At 38.5% G+C, this 15000-nt stretch overlaps 1 protein-coding gene across 5 annotated transcripts in view; it reads right to left on the bottom strand.

Moving 5' to 3' along the window:
• The window catches only part of LOC138024372 (tetratricopeptide repeat protein 28-like), a 29926-nt gene extending 20384 nt beyond the window's left edge, over positions 1-9542 (bottom strand). For 3 of the 5 annotated variants that reach the window (XM_068871560.1, XM_068871557.1, XM_068871564.1), the window contains exons 1-3: positions 9370-9536; positions 9052-9122; positions 5530-5596 (exon numbers count right to left, since the gene is read on the bottom strand). The gene's annotated coding sequence lies outside the window, so the exon portion shown is untranslated. Of the gene's footprint in view, positions 1-5529; positions 5597-9051; positions 9123-9369 lie in introns of all 5 variants that reach the window. The other 2 variants (XM_068871559.1, XM_068871558.1) reach the window with 2 other exon arrangements.
• Positions 9543-15000: the final 5458 nt, after the last annotated feature.

Here is a 15000-nt window from a genome sequence, read left to right as displayed (position 1 = left end):
CACATTACACTCTAATGAGTTAAGTCTGTTTGTACAACAATATTTGCTAAGAATTGATTTTTCCGAAAGTGGATGTTCCGTTTTAACGGCCTGCGATCGCAGTTACAGGAAAGGTAATGTCTGTTTCTCATTCACAAACAACAGCTAATTTCGTAAAGGTTGCGCGTGTTTTAGATGTCACGTGTCGACCAAAATATACTTGTTTAAGGCAAATTATTCCGAAATCGGTTCCAGGATATTTCTAGCGTACTGTAAAAATAGGCACGCAATGCGTACATGTCGTAGTGCAGTGACGTACACAGCGCTTTATTCCATAATAATGTCAATTGAGATGCGTTTCTTTTTCCAAGAGATTAAAGGTTTGTCTTTGCGTAATATGTAGCTCTAATTGTAGACAGTACTGTTTTGGTACCATCAGGAGTACTATGGTAGATGTCTTAGGTAAATAGCCGGGCCCTGAGAATACATGTGGTTACTAGTAAAATACGAAACCCAGAAAGGTTGAAGAAAATAAAAGGGAATCGAAATACATTGGCTTTGAGGGTGACATGTTAATCATTTTCAAGTTCCCTTGCAACTTCTTTGCACCTCAAGTTAAACATGTCTGAGCTTTTGACACTTTTCCAAGACAAATTTGCACTGAAGTTAACCACTGTCAAGTGGGGTTAGTATCTGGATGGGTAACCTCAAGGTGTACAACTTGCCGTGTCAGAAACATAGCACCGAAAATTCTATTTTAACGCTCAAAGATTTTGTTAGCCTGCTTTATACAAAACAAATATTGATGAAAAAGTAAATAAATATTGATACACAGCTTCTAGAAAGAGCAGAAGCAAGTTTCCAGGAAGTGTCGATCGAGAATGAAATATAATTTTTGCCATCAGCAACAACATTTGCTTCGTGAAAACAACATAAATTTTGAACCGCGAATATACAAAATTACCATCGGCAAAAAACATTTTGGGAGATTTTTGCTACGTTCAAATTTTCTATCGTACTTTTGGCTGCACAAGTAAATCGCAAAATCGAAAGGGTCGTCGAATTCAGCAGGCGCTGTGATTAAGTTAAGTTACCTTGCCTGTTTACTCGCGAAACAAAGGATACATCTGTGTCAAAATGATGGCAAGACACAGGATTTTTGTATTTGTTGGTTTGTTTTTTTTATCTTTCAAGTGTTATAAAGTTTGACAAGAAATGTACAATTGCCGTGTCAGAAAAATAGCACCAAAAATTCTATTTTAACGCTCAAAGATGCGAACTAAGCAAGGTACAGATTTTGTTAGCCTGCTTTACACAAAACAAATATTGATGAAAAAGTAAATAAACATTGATACACAGTTTTTAGGAAGAGCAGAAGCAAGTGTTCAGGAAGTGTCGCTCGGGAATGAAATATAAATTTTTGCCATCAGCAACAACATTTGCCACGTGAAAACAACATAAATCTTGAACCGCGAATGTACAAAATTACCATCGGCGACAAACATTTTGGGAGATTTATCCTACGCTCAATTTTTCTACCGTACTTTTGGCTGCTCAAGTAAATCGCAAAATCGAAAGTGACATCGAATTCAGCGGGCGCCGTTTTCATGTTACCTTGCATGTTTGCTCACGAAACTCAAGCACGCTTTCAACAGACCTTAAATTAAGCTCAACACCGATGAAATCATCTCCCTCTTGGAATTCACCCTCTCTAACAACTACTTTATGTTTAACGATTCTGTCTATAAACAGATACATGGATGTGCAATGGGGAGCCCAGTTAGCCCCGTCGTAGCTAATCTTTGTATGGAAGTAATTGAAGAATCAGCAACCGCTGCCTCAACAACACCGCCAAAAGTCTGGAAACGTTACGTAGACGACAGTTTTGTCATAATCAAGGAACACTCCGTAAGTAAGTTCCATGACACTCTCAACGCAGTTGACCCTAAGATACCTTTGACCCTAAGATTTCTTTCACCATTGAAACTGGGAACAAAGCCAAATTTCCTTTCTAGACACCTTGATAACCAGGAAGAATAGGACAGTTACTATTGGTGTCTATCGAAAGCCCACACACACCGACAGATACTTGGACTTTAACTCTCATCACGAGTTAAAACACAAAATATGTGCCGCCTCTACCCTTCTAAATTGAGAATGCACGCCTCATCGACAGAGGCAATTCACACGTAAGAAAAACGCTGGAATCCTGGCACACTGCAATTACTAGACGGGCAGACAATAATTCTAAGCAGCTGCCAAGACAATACTCAATTCAATTTTATTGTAATCTTATCCATCACAAGTATTTTTTTTTTGGGTATTTTTGTATTTATTCATATTCGTTCGTTATTTTCTCACCCTTTTGGACATAATATATTTTTACCTTCGCTTTTTACACCTCAATTTTTAAAGATTGCAGACTGGCAATCAAAAGCTCGGTGTTTTGTAAAAACTTTTAACCAGAGAACGTTTTTAACTTTTCAATTATGCCCCCTGGTTACTCATCGATTTTTAGACCTGTTTATGTTCGTGAGTTATGCACGCGCTGCCGGCCTATTGTCACCACGGACTTACACTCTTACACTCTTACACTCATACAACCTGGTGACATAGTGTGTAGTGCACTTACACTGCACTAGCACAAAAAGCGAAAGGATGGTCATGACACCTTTTGATCTACCAAATTATGTGTATTTTCGACTTGACTCACAGAAAGCACTGAAATGGCTTCAAATTACGTCACACCGAAATCCTGCCAAAATCCAGTTTATTGCTGGCCATTTTCCATTCACAGCAGATCAGAGAATTAACCTTTTTTTTTCTTGAAACACCATATTAAACACAAAAGATATACATGTATGCCCTCCCATACCAATAAGCAAAGAAATGATATGGCGATGCAGTGACAACCAACTTGGACAATCCGTGTCAAAATTGTTGACACATTGATCATTCCTACCCCACATGCCACATTTCTTCTATCTTTTAGTCTTCTTACGTGTAGGTAGTCCAATTAGCCCTCTTGCCCTCCCAAACAGTGTTGTAGCATGATTCCCGGGATATTTGGGTACAAATAGGCATCATTGAATGGGGGAGGGGGGTCTTATGAATAAACTAGAGCATGATTCAAATTAAAGTGTTATTCTACACTCAAAAAGAACTGTTTAAACACAGTATTGTGTCAACTAATTTTGTCGCTGATTGTAGTTCACATGCACTCCACTTTAAATAATCTGAAAGAAACAATTCAAACTTAACAGAAACATGATTAAGAACCCCAACTGGCCACAACACCAAGGGAAGCTACATGTATACGTGAACCAACCCCAGCAATACCCAAGACACCATTAAAAGTGAACGTCTGACCAGGAGTGCATCATTACCACGTCAAGCAAGTGTGTAGAATACCATGTAGTAGAATAGGAATTAGGCAGTCACTATCCACAGGAGTATTACAGCGAGCTGGACAACAGTGGCTAGCATGCCAGTAAAACCGGTCATGCCAGCTCTATCAAGATGTGAAAGACATCAGAGGCAGAGAAGTCTACCAGACAGATACAGTCAAGGACTTTGGGTTGGAATAACAACCTAGTCATTGAGGACTTCACCTCAAACTTTGTGATTGAACATTCCATTACTTTTCTTGTTAAAGACACTCAATTAGATCAAGCAATGCAGTTTGATTAAATAAAAGACATACAACAATCACTTCTATCTTTTGTCTATAACCCCCATGTCAACTACACACTTCTCTCACATGGCTGTTTGTTAAGAATTCAAAGCTCGTTAAGTAAAGCTAATGACAATGACTATTGTTTGAAACCAGTCTAGACTGCCACACACTGATGTCAAGACCTTCATACATGTACAAAGTGACATTCACTCTTGCCTAAAATTAAAACAGAAACTAACTTTTTTTGTTTATCGGGAGATTTTAACTTAAACCTTTTTGTCATAAAAAAATTGACAGGAAAATTTCTTGATGCAATACATGTATATGCTTATTTTCTTCCTTTAATAACTTACATGCCATACAAGAGTACCCCTATAACTTCTATTTCTGTCACTCTTGAGAACATTGTTTTAAACTTTTCTATTACATTTAACATACTAGATAGGAAAAGGTGAACCAATGTACATTTTCAAATTCCATTACGTTTGAAGGTCGACAAACTGGCTGAATATCTACAATCATTGCAATGTGACTACTGATTGTGCATGTTTCCTTAATGAGCATAAAATTACGAAGATTTATAACTCTTGCAAAACCGTCCAAACAAACATTACAAAAAAAAATTAATTCCTGGACAAAAAGATTTGAGACTTCCCTGTTTTTTTTAACTTTTGGACCACAACTTAAAAAGAAGGCCAACAATGTATCCTTCCCCACCCCACCCACAACAATGTTGTTCAGGAAGATGGGCAAAGAACCAATCTACATCTCAACAATGTGGTGGGAGGGGGGAGGGGGGAAGGGGGCCAGGTGGCAGTGGCAATTTTAAGACTTAATTCATGCATAATTATTTAAGATATGGACCAGGTTCACGTACTGTACATGTATTAAACAACCTTGTCCAGGATTCTTGGTTAACTTCTGCTCTTCCAACATCCATTTAAAGAAAATTTATTTACAGTCGAACCTCGATTATAACCTCGATTATCCGGACTTTTCGATTATCTGGACTTTTTCTCTGGTCCCGTTTTTTTCATGAATATTAATAAGGGAACAAATTTAGTACTTGAATTTGGCATCAGCAAGCAACAGATCTCCGATGTACGCAAGAACAAGGACAAATGACGAATAGGTTTTCATTTATAACAGAATAGGTTTTCATTTATAAACAGTGTACATGTACATGAGTGTAGGGGCAGTTCATAGAAGAAAAGACTTTAATTTGTAATTAAAAATGCGCTATATTTCTTTTGTTTCCATTGTTGCCTCATTAATATCCATATTTTCAATTATTCGGACTCTCGATTATCCGGACTTTTTACTGAGGTCCCGACGAGTCCGGATAATCGAGGTTCGACTGTAATACGTGCAGCTGTAGCAGCATAAAAAAAAACCAAGGTTCCATTTCCAATACAAGCCCTCAAAATTAAACAGCTTTTTAAAAGGCACGCATACAGTACCTCGGTACCTCAAATCAAATCCGAGGTTGGAAGCTACATGCTCATATTGTAATACAAACCGGGTCACTATAATTTGTATTCATGTAGCAGTGACCTTTGAGGAACAAGGAATATATAGTAACAACACATGATATTCATAAGCCAATCTAGATTTGCCTCAATTAGCTTAACCCTGAGCACTTGAGAGTGAAGTGAACTTTGAATTCTTCATTCATCCAAAAGGGAAATTTGAATTATATGTGGATCACGAGCGCATGGAAACATGTGTCTTCTACATGAACAATGGCAGTGATCTTTTTGACCATAACTTAGAGATAACATAACACAACACAAGTTATACGTAATTAGAGCTTGTTTTCATTGCATGAGTCATCTACAAAATTACAAGAATTTAAGTAATGATGAGCGACTTACCACTGTTTTTCCAAACAGATGCTTTTTCATGTGATGTCAAGCGACAGCTTCGTCAATGGCAAGAACTCTGCAATGGTGATTTGATGCAGTTAAATAAACTACTTGCACCAAACTCAGAAGATACAGTATTTACTAATCAATTTTGATTAACCTTTGTGGCTGCTGTACAGACACAACCCATGTTAACGCATGCACTTGCTATCTTGTGTAATCCATCAAGGCAAGTGTTGCAACTCAGCAGAATTCCAATCAAGACTTTACCTTACATTAAATCTCTCTCTTCATTCTTAAATCACCTTGCAATGCTCCTTGTATGAATAATGAATCCACCCGCAAATAAATTAAGTGTAAGCAATACAGGAAGACTGTTTGCACGCCTGCATCACTCACAACTGACTTTACAAAATAAACATACCCGGTAAAAGGAATACCAATGGCTAGTTGTAAAACATGAAATGAGGAATGCCCAGGGTAATAGGAACGGGGACCGGGGACAAGGAAACAGGGAACCTCTAAAATAGGAAATCTCTAAAAGGGGAAATTACTAAAATGGGGAATCTCTTAAAGTGGAAATAACTAAAATAGGGAATCTCTAAAAGGGGGAATTACTAAAATAGGAAAATCTTTAAAATAGGGAATCTCTAAAAGGAGGACTCTCTAAAAGGGGGAATTACTAAAATGGGGAATCTCTAAAATAGGGAATCTCTAAAATAGGGAATCTCTGAAAGGGGAATTACAAAAAGGGCGAATCTCTTAAAGGGGGAATTACTAAAATGGGGAATCTCTAAAAGAGGGAATTACAAAAATGGGAAATCTCTAAAAGAGGGAAATACTAAAACAGGGAATCTCTTTAAGGGGAAATTACAAAAATGGGGGTTCTCTAAAAGAGGGAATCTCTAAAAGAGGGAATTACTAAAATAGGGAATCTCTTAAAGGGAGAATTACTAAAATGGGGAATCTCTAAAATACATGTAGGGACTCTCTAAAAGGGGAATTTCTAAAATGGGGAGTCTCTAAAAGGGGGAATTACTAATATAGGGAATCTCTAAAAGGAGGAATTGCTAAAATGGGGAATCTCTAAAAGGGACAATCTCTAAAAAGGGAAATCCCTAACATCTTTTTAACTCCTAAGAAAGTGTGACAGTCATCAATCACTGGGCAGGAAGTGGCTTTCAAATAGCGCTGCATCAAAACATTAGCAGCTGGCAACTTCTTACTGCGATTGCAAGTCTCTCATACAGTAAATTTATTTAATATATATAACCATAGATGCATCAGTGAAGGTTGTAAACGTCAAGCCTTAGACCTTATGATCGGCTCACTTGGCGTTCTTTCTCTACCTCTAGCGGTATATATAATGAAAGAGGAGGCTCCGCAGAGGACAACATCAGAGGCAATTTTGCTTCAACTTGAAAGAAAGTCAGTGTAAAAAAACAACATATTTCTTAGGTCACTGAAGGATGTAGCGTCCCTTTACATGTCCGTTTCAAGGGATTCATATTAGTCGGCCTTCATGAGCTAACACATCAGCCTTGCAAATTAGCAATGTATAATTCTTTGCAATGAACACCGCTCCCCTTTTTGCTGTGTTAAACATAGTCAATTTTTACATCCACCATCCACAGGCATCTTATGAGGTAGGGCAACAAATAAATTAATTATTGCCTGTCTGCAAATAGAATTGGTGGGAAAACATGATGGTGTTTACATTTCTTGGACGCATGCATACAAAAAAAGCCATTCACACAACAGTAGTGTACAACTAAATTCAATAGTAATGAGAATATGTAGAATCCAAAGCATCCTTGTGTTATATTGTTGGCTTTTCGAGTCATTTCCTTAATTTTAATTCCATGGTACTCAAGTTGATGGATACCTCATCATTCACTTGCACACAAACACACTAAAGGGGAAATCTGAGCAGTGCATGACTAAAAGCATGAAAGACCAATTAAAGAAATACTAAATTCTCCCAAAGATGTTGGACATGGTGGGAAAACCATAAAAAAATATTTTTTCGCGACAGGCAATGTTTTGTCTTTTCTCTGCCGAGTTGACATTAAGTAAACATGGCTGACTTTCAGTTTCCCTTGGCTTTTGGATTTGCTAGTTTGCCGAAGTTTCAGTGGGAAGACCTAGTCAGCCAAGAAGTGATAGGTCAAGGGACCTTTGGAGCCGTGTTTTTGGTGTTTTCAAGCTGAAGGAAAGCCCGCAGAAAATGTTATTGTAAAAAAGCTGTTAAGTACAGCTCAGGATTTTACGGCAATGTTCATCAAGGAGGCCAAGATTTTAAAGGATTTACACCAAAACAAACTTTGTTTCATGTTAACAGTGCGTTGTCAAATTCCGCTCATGGCTGATATCCCACAGTGCAACCAAATGTCAAAAATAAGATTATTCTTTCGCTTCTTCTTTTGCTCGAATGGTGAATTGTTTAAGGTGGTGTATATGGAAGGACTCACTTCTCTACTCCTCTCACGTTGTACGTTTTTTCAAAATGTAATGAGCAAGGTTTTCTGACTTTAAAGCCATTAACTTGTCTTCCAGTTTCTGTTCCAGCTTTACAACTTTCACATTGTATGTTTCCTTCATATGTATGTTTCGTCTGCAGTTTTACGATAGAAACAGTACTTCGTTGATATTTTAATAGAAGGCATTTCTGTGTGAATTGTACCGGCAGTCAACAATTGCACTGTTAAAATGGATGCTTGTCATTAAAATCAACCAATCAGACCTCTCTTAATTTTCGCGGTCTTGGAGATTCCCCTTTTTAGAGATTCCCCCTTTTAGAGATTCCCCATTTTAGGAATTCCCACTTTTAGAGATTCCCCCTTTCAGGGATTCCCCATTTTAGAGATTCCCCCTTTTAGAGATTCCCCACTGAAGCAGTGTTCCAGATAAGAGTCAATAACCCGACAAAGAAGGCTTCCTGACTCGACAGATGAAATTTAAATATTCAGTTAAATATTACAACAAAATGTCTGGGTGACCCGTCAAATGGTATAAATAATCCTCCAATTGAAAAATTTAACTGGAACTCTGTTTAGAGATTTCCCCTTCTAGGGATTCCCTCTTTACAGATTCCCCCTTTTAGAGATTTCCCCTTTTAGAGATTCCCCCTTTAAGAGATTCCCTAAAAATTTTTAGTAATTCCCCATTTTAGAGATTCCCCCTTTTCGAGAGTCCATATTTTAGTAATTCCCCCTTTTAGGAGATTCGTTATTTTAGTAATTCCCTCTTTTAGAGATTCCCTATTTTAGTAAGTCCCCCTTTTAGAGATTCCTCATTTTAGTAATTCCCCCTTTTAGAGACTCTCTATTTTAGAGATTCTCCGTTCCCTGTTTCCCATTCCCCGTTTTAGAACTAGCCAAGTACCAACATACTTGCTAGCTTTCACCAAAAGTTCTGAGAAAATAACAGGAAGGGAGTAAAAAGTAAGCTTAATCAAAACTGGTTGATTACGCTTAAATTACACGTAGTTGTTCTTCTTCATTAAGAAATGGTTATCAATGAGCAACTTACCACTGTCGCTCCAAATGGATGCAGAATGCCGCCAGGTCAAGCAATAGCTTCGTCAACGAAAAGAAATGAGTCTGCAATTACGATTTGATGTGGTTATTACATTATCCAGTATCACGATAAAACGATCATGTTTAATATGTAGAGGGTTTATCCTTACACATAACTCAAAGTAACTTCAAATTCGACGATCAAATTGTGTAACTTTATGAGAGAGTTTAACATGGATCAATGATGTTTCAGTTCTGTCGCAAAGCGAGACATAAGACTTACTTAAGCATGTACAATTAGTCTACTAGCTGGTTGGTGGGACTTACGTACATGTACATGTAGTTTTCCAGAGCAAAACGTGTTTTCGTATTCTTTCAATTTTCCAACCACAACTTCCAATCTGTTCTTACTTGCCTTATCTATCACAAATGACGGACAAAGTTCTGAGAAAAGAGAAACCAAAACGTCTGTGTTGCGATAAACAGCTGAGAGGCACTTCCCACAATAATCCGAAAATAAGAGAGACCCTGGGAACGAGGTTGGTAGGTATGTCATGTGGGGACACATGAATTGGGTGACCCTATTTAATGGCTGAATGATAGAATGGAATGGGGGAATTGCAGAATTCTAAAATACGGAATACATGGAATATTCTAAAACACGGAAAATATTGAATATTTTGAAACGCGGAATATACAGAATATTCTAAAAAGCGGGATGAGAGGAAAGTCTTTTAAGAAAGGAAATAAATAATTCATTTTTTGCCCGTGAGTAGTGTGCGTAGGATAAAGAAACTTCGCATGATAATTTTACATTTCCTTGCGACCAAGGGTATAAAAACGTGTTAAAGAAGAGATCATACAAAGTGATTCACCTCTGGGCGATATGTTTCCCCGCTTCCGTTTTTGTGCCTCTCGGACTGTGTCGAAACATCACAGGCGCACTTTCTTACACTCAGAGAAGGAAAAATGGAGAAAGACGTTGATAAGTGTCTCAATTGCCTTAAAAACATAATGTACGACATGTTATCGTTTCTTTTTCAGGATGATTTGCTAAATCAATGCCTTTTTGAAGGTCTTTGTTACAAAACCTGCTTCGTTCATACACGAATTCCCTGGCAGATGTTGTTATGATCGGTCACAGGCGAACCACCTTCAGTCGTTGTTGTTGTTATCGATCTGTAGAAGGATAAATACATTACAGCGGTTGCGATTTGGTCGGCAATAAAGTTTGTGTGTTATTTTATTTTTATTTTTATTTTTTTTGGTCGTTCCGAGCTGTTTTGGGCGTCATTTACGAGATCTTTTCCCGACCACCAGTTAGACAGTCAAGAAAATTGACAAGTCAGGTAATACCGAGCCGCCGGTCAGTGACCTGTCTTGTTCAAGCGGGAACTGACGCCAAACCAGTGAAATTTTCACGTTAAAAACACCAGCAACCGATCGATTAGGGATGTCCTCACACCTTCGCTGAATTTGAGCTTCAGTACAACCCGACTGTTGCAAAGCGTTGGCAAACCAACGGTCGTGTTGCACCGATTGGTACATTTGAATAGACTCGAATGCTTCCAATTCCTTTGATCTGATTTCTTGCACCAATCATGCTGAGAAAGCATTATTATGGATTTCAGGATCGCCTTTCTCGGTGAATTTTCGAAAGATGACGCCCAAACTCGACGAAGGTATGAGAACATCTCGCGAGGACATGTCGTGAGGAAATGTAAAATTATCATGCGAAGTTCGTTATCCTATGCAGACTACTCACGGGCAAAAAAATGTATTATTTAAATCCTTTCTTAAAATACTTTCCTCTCATCCCGCGTTTTAGAATATTCCGTATATTCTGCGTTTCAAAATATTCAATATTTTCCGTGTTTTAGAATATTCCATGTATTCCGTATTTTAGAATATTCCGTGTATTCTGGAATTCCACCATTCTACCGAATAGGGTCACCCCATGATTTTGTCCCCACAGTAGGTGGAAGTAGGTGTAGTAGCAGTGTAGTTGATGTAATAAGAATAATAATAATAATAATAATAATAATAATAATAATAATCGTAATAATAATAATAATCATCATAATAATTTAATAACTTGTAGAGCGCGATTTACATTCACTGATCAATAGCGCTTTACAACTGAAAATACTTACTTACTTACTTATGCTTAGTACCCCTCCTGGGGCGCATAGGCCACCTACAAGAGTTCTCCAGCTATCTCTGTCCTGGGCTTTCCTTACTAGCTGACTCCAGGTCAGCCCCAATATCTTGATATCCGCTTCCAAGTCCCGTCTCCACGAGTTCCTAGGCCGTCCCCTTTTCCTCTTGTCTTGTGATGTTGGTAGAAGGCTTTCGGAGAGTGTGGCCTATCCATCACCAACGTCTCATCATGATCTCAGCATCTGCAGGCCTCTGCTTGGTTCTTTGCCATAGGTCTTCGTTGTTGATGGTGATCGGCCAACGTATCCGCAAGATTCTTCGTATACATGAGTTGATAAAGGTCTGCACCTTCTTTGTAGTTGCCACTGTTGTTCTCCAGGTCTCTGAGCCATATAGTAGAACAGGTTTGACATTGCTGTTAAAGATCCTGATCTTAGTCTGAAGTGTCAGATCTTTGGAGCTCCAGACGTTCTTTAACTGCAGAAAACCTGCTCTTGCTTTGCCAATTCTGGCTTTAACGTCAGCTTCTGTGCCCCACTGGATGTCAACTACACTACCCAGATAGGTAAAGGAGATTACCTCTTCCAACAAGTCGTTATCCGGCCGCCATGGCCGGTCCCAAGCCCGGGTAAGAAAGGAGGAGGGTTGGGCGTGAGGCTAGCAACCTCACCCCGTAAAACATCTGCTTGCTACAGAAACAACTGAAAATACTACAATGAAATTCAAATTAGTAAAACAACTTACATGTCTATTAATAAAATAGAATATTTATAATAATGATAATAAACCTAATTAGTAATACTAATAAGAGTGAATATCAAACAGGATGCGCTTTAAAAGCTACATGAAATAAATAAGTTTTCACCTTACATTTAAGAAACCAAATGGCACTAGTAGTAGCTGTAGTCTGTGTAGTCTGTCTAGTAGTTGTCGTACGAGTACTAGCTGTAGTACATGTAGTGGCTGTATAGGTTTAGTAGCTGTAATAGTTGTAGTACGACCCCATCGTTGCAACCGTTACGTTTTACTTTTCCTGAAACTTGTGTCGTAATAGAAGTTAAACAAAACAGTGTAACAAAGTTTCATGAAACCGACGATGTTACAACACTGTGCAACGCCTGCCGATGCCGTCACAGGCTGCCCAGATTCCGAGGGTGAAAAATTATAAGGATTTGTATGGGAATCTCGATAACAAATAGCCTGCGAACGCAGACGTATTTCCGGCGGTCGTTTCAACTGCCAAAAATACGTCTGCGTTCGCACGCTAGATAACAATCTGAAAAAGATATTTACATCTCGCCAATAAAATCAGACCTCTCCGGCATCAGTCACGCTCAAACTCCGTCGATGGCCACACCGATAAATTTACTTTTATTTGACAAAGTTTCAAGGTCCACCGAGTATTCATTGCTGCGAAAAAGAGAAAAATATCTAAAATTTTAAAATCCTTTGAAGCCCCCTTACAACGAATTTGGACACGGCAAGTCAACGCCTCAATTGAGCCTCGATACGGTGAAAGCACTAAATAAGTGAACGGTTGACCAGCCGTGTCCAAATTCGTTGTAAGCGACACTCGAAGGATTTTAAAATTTTGGATATTTTTCGGGGGAGGAACTCCCATATAGAAAGGGAAACGATGCTCTTCGTCTCGCTTAGGGGTGTAAATTTTGGATTTGGTCTCACTTAGGGTGTTCTGGGCAAAAAACAACTTGATATGTAGCCGTAAAGGTCTCCTTTAGGGTTGCGCGCGAAGAAATATAAAAGTGTGTAGGTGTTTCACGTAGGTGAAAGCATTAGATGATAACGTTTTTGTTTCTCTGTGTTTGAATGTCTCCTTAAGGGGTCAAGAAAAGCCTGAGCTACGCCCAAATTGGTCTCCTTTAGGGGTTTCATTTAAAATTTCCGACAAGCATCCCTCCCCTTTTTATATGGGTGCCCCCTCCCCCCGGGCGTGTGGGGTAGGGGTGATTCTTTTCGGAGCGAATAAATATATTGGAAATATTGGGTGGAGCACGCTGATTAGCAACATCATGTACGAAAGAGGCAACCAATTTAAAATAAAGCAACTTTACTGGTAAGATTGGGGAACTAACAAAGAGAGGAACAGTGTGAGATTTGTAGTCTGAAAAATGCATTAAGGGAAGAACCCGCTCTTGTAAAAAGGTAAGTATTTGTGGCTTGACCCCAAGCAACGAGACCATAAGAAATATAGGGTTCGATTAGCTAGCGGTAAATATTTAAAAGTGTAGTAAACGGCACCACATGCCTAAGCCTAGCAATAACGCCAATTCCTTTAGCTTATTTTCGTCGAAATATAATCAATGTGGTGCTTCCAAAAGAGAGAACCATCAATTCAATTAATACTCCAAGGAACTTCACATATGTTTCACGTTCGTTTAGGTTTAAACTTGAGGTTCTTCACCAAGTTCTTTCATTTTTCAACCGCCAACCTTCTGTCCTCTGTAGCCCTTCAAAGTTTGTTGTTCCCTGTTTCCTGGACGCTAAAAAAGGTGAAAAAAGACTTTTCCATGAATATTACGCGCGAAAAAGAAGTTGAAAACGCCAAAAAGACAAGTTTAATGAGCCAGGAAACAAAACTGAAAACAAGGTTCTGCACGCACAGCACGTGCGTTTTACATTTTAGTACATTTCTCAGTTACCATTCTATTCTTGTGCAGACCAAATTTGAGGTTACGTGGAAGAACACCATACTATATAAATTATACTCTTTTTTCCCAACATGATCTCATGTTTGCGTGTGTTCCTTTTGCCTCTGCTTGAGTCGAAGCCAAATACAAAATATGTATAGTTTTTGTCTTAAATATATATAAGCATGACGGAATCTGAAACGAAAACTATTGCACTAAATTTACCGCTCGTCCAATTCCGAAAATGAGACCAATTCACCTTCAAGGGTGAGATTAAAAACGCTAGACCAAAGGAAACATCAGGGCCCGGTTGTTCGAAAGCGGATTAACTTAATCCAGGATTAGCGTAAACCTTTGTTTCATGTTTTCAACTTTTTGGTGAAAATTTCTTTTGCTTTTTTCCGGTTTTCAGGATTGACTTCTTCTAATGTAAATTTTTGCCGAATATCAGCGTTGAACAGCATGTGTGAGTAGAGAAATAAACTCCTTGGTTAATTTTTAATCCGGGATTAGTGTTAATCGGCTTTTGAATAACTGGGCCCTGACTATTACCTTATCAATTTTATACCCTGATAACTACTGTTACTGGAAATATTTTCACAAACAGATTCTTTTGCAGATTGCAGTGAAAGATTGAATTTCTGCAAAGAACTTCGTCCTGTTATCACACAGCAGAAGCACAATACTCATTTCCCTACGTGCCATTTACGTAAACAAAACGTTATCGGTACAATCTACGCACGCTTATTGTGAGCGCTCTGATTTCAACTAAGACTTCTTACAACGCATTGACACTTTCAACACCAAATTTGACATCATCCCAACCCAAAACTGCGTTTGTTGCAGTCAGAAATGGTGTTAATGACTACCTGTAGCGAGCAAAGGGGTCAACACCAAATTTCGTCCGAAATGATTGCCAATTATGGCAATTTCAGCATACCTCAAAAACACATTTTCAAACACCATTCCTCACTACGCAAACCTACCCGACCTAAACAAAGTTCTCTTCAAAGCTTACAATATAACTGTAATATATGCAAGGTCTCGCCCCAAAATACAGATAGACAACCCGGCAATACGGAGGTAAAACAATTAGACAAGCAATTGCAAAAAGGTTGAGACACTGAATCGAAAATTCACCTCTTCTTCCTAAA

This window comes from Montipora capricornis, chromosome 11 (assembly GCF_036669925.1).
Source record: "Montipora capricornis isolate CH-2021 chromosome 11, ASM3666992v2, whole genome shotgun sequence".
NCBI classification, from domain to species: Eukaryota; Metazoa; Cnidaria; class Anthozoa; order Scleractinia; family Acroporidae; genus Montipora; species Montipora capricornis.
This window is presented reverse-complemented; position numbering and strand designations above follow the sequence as displayed.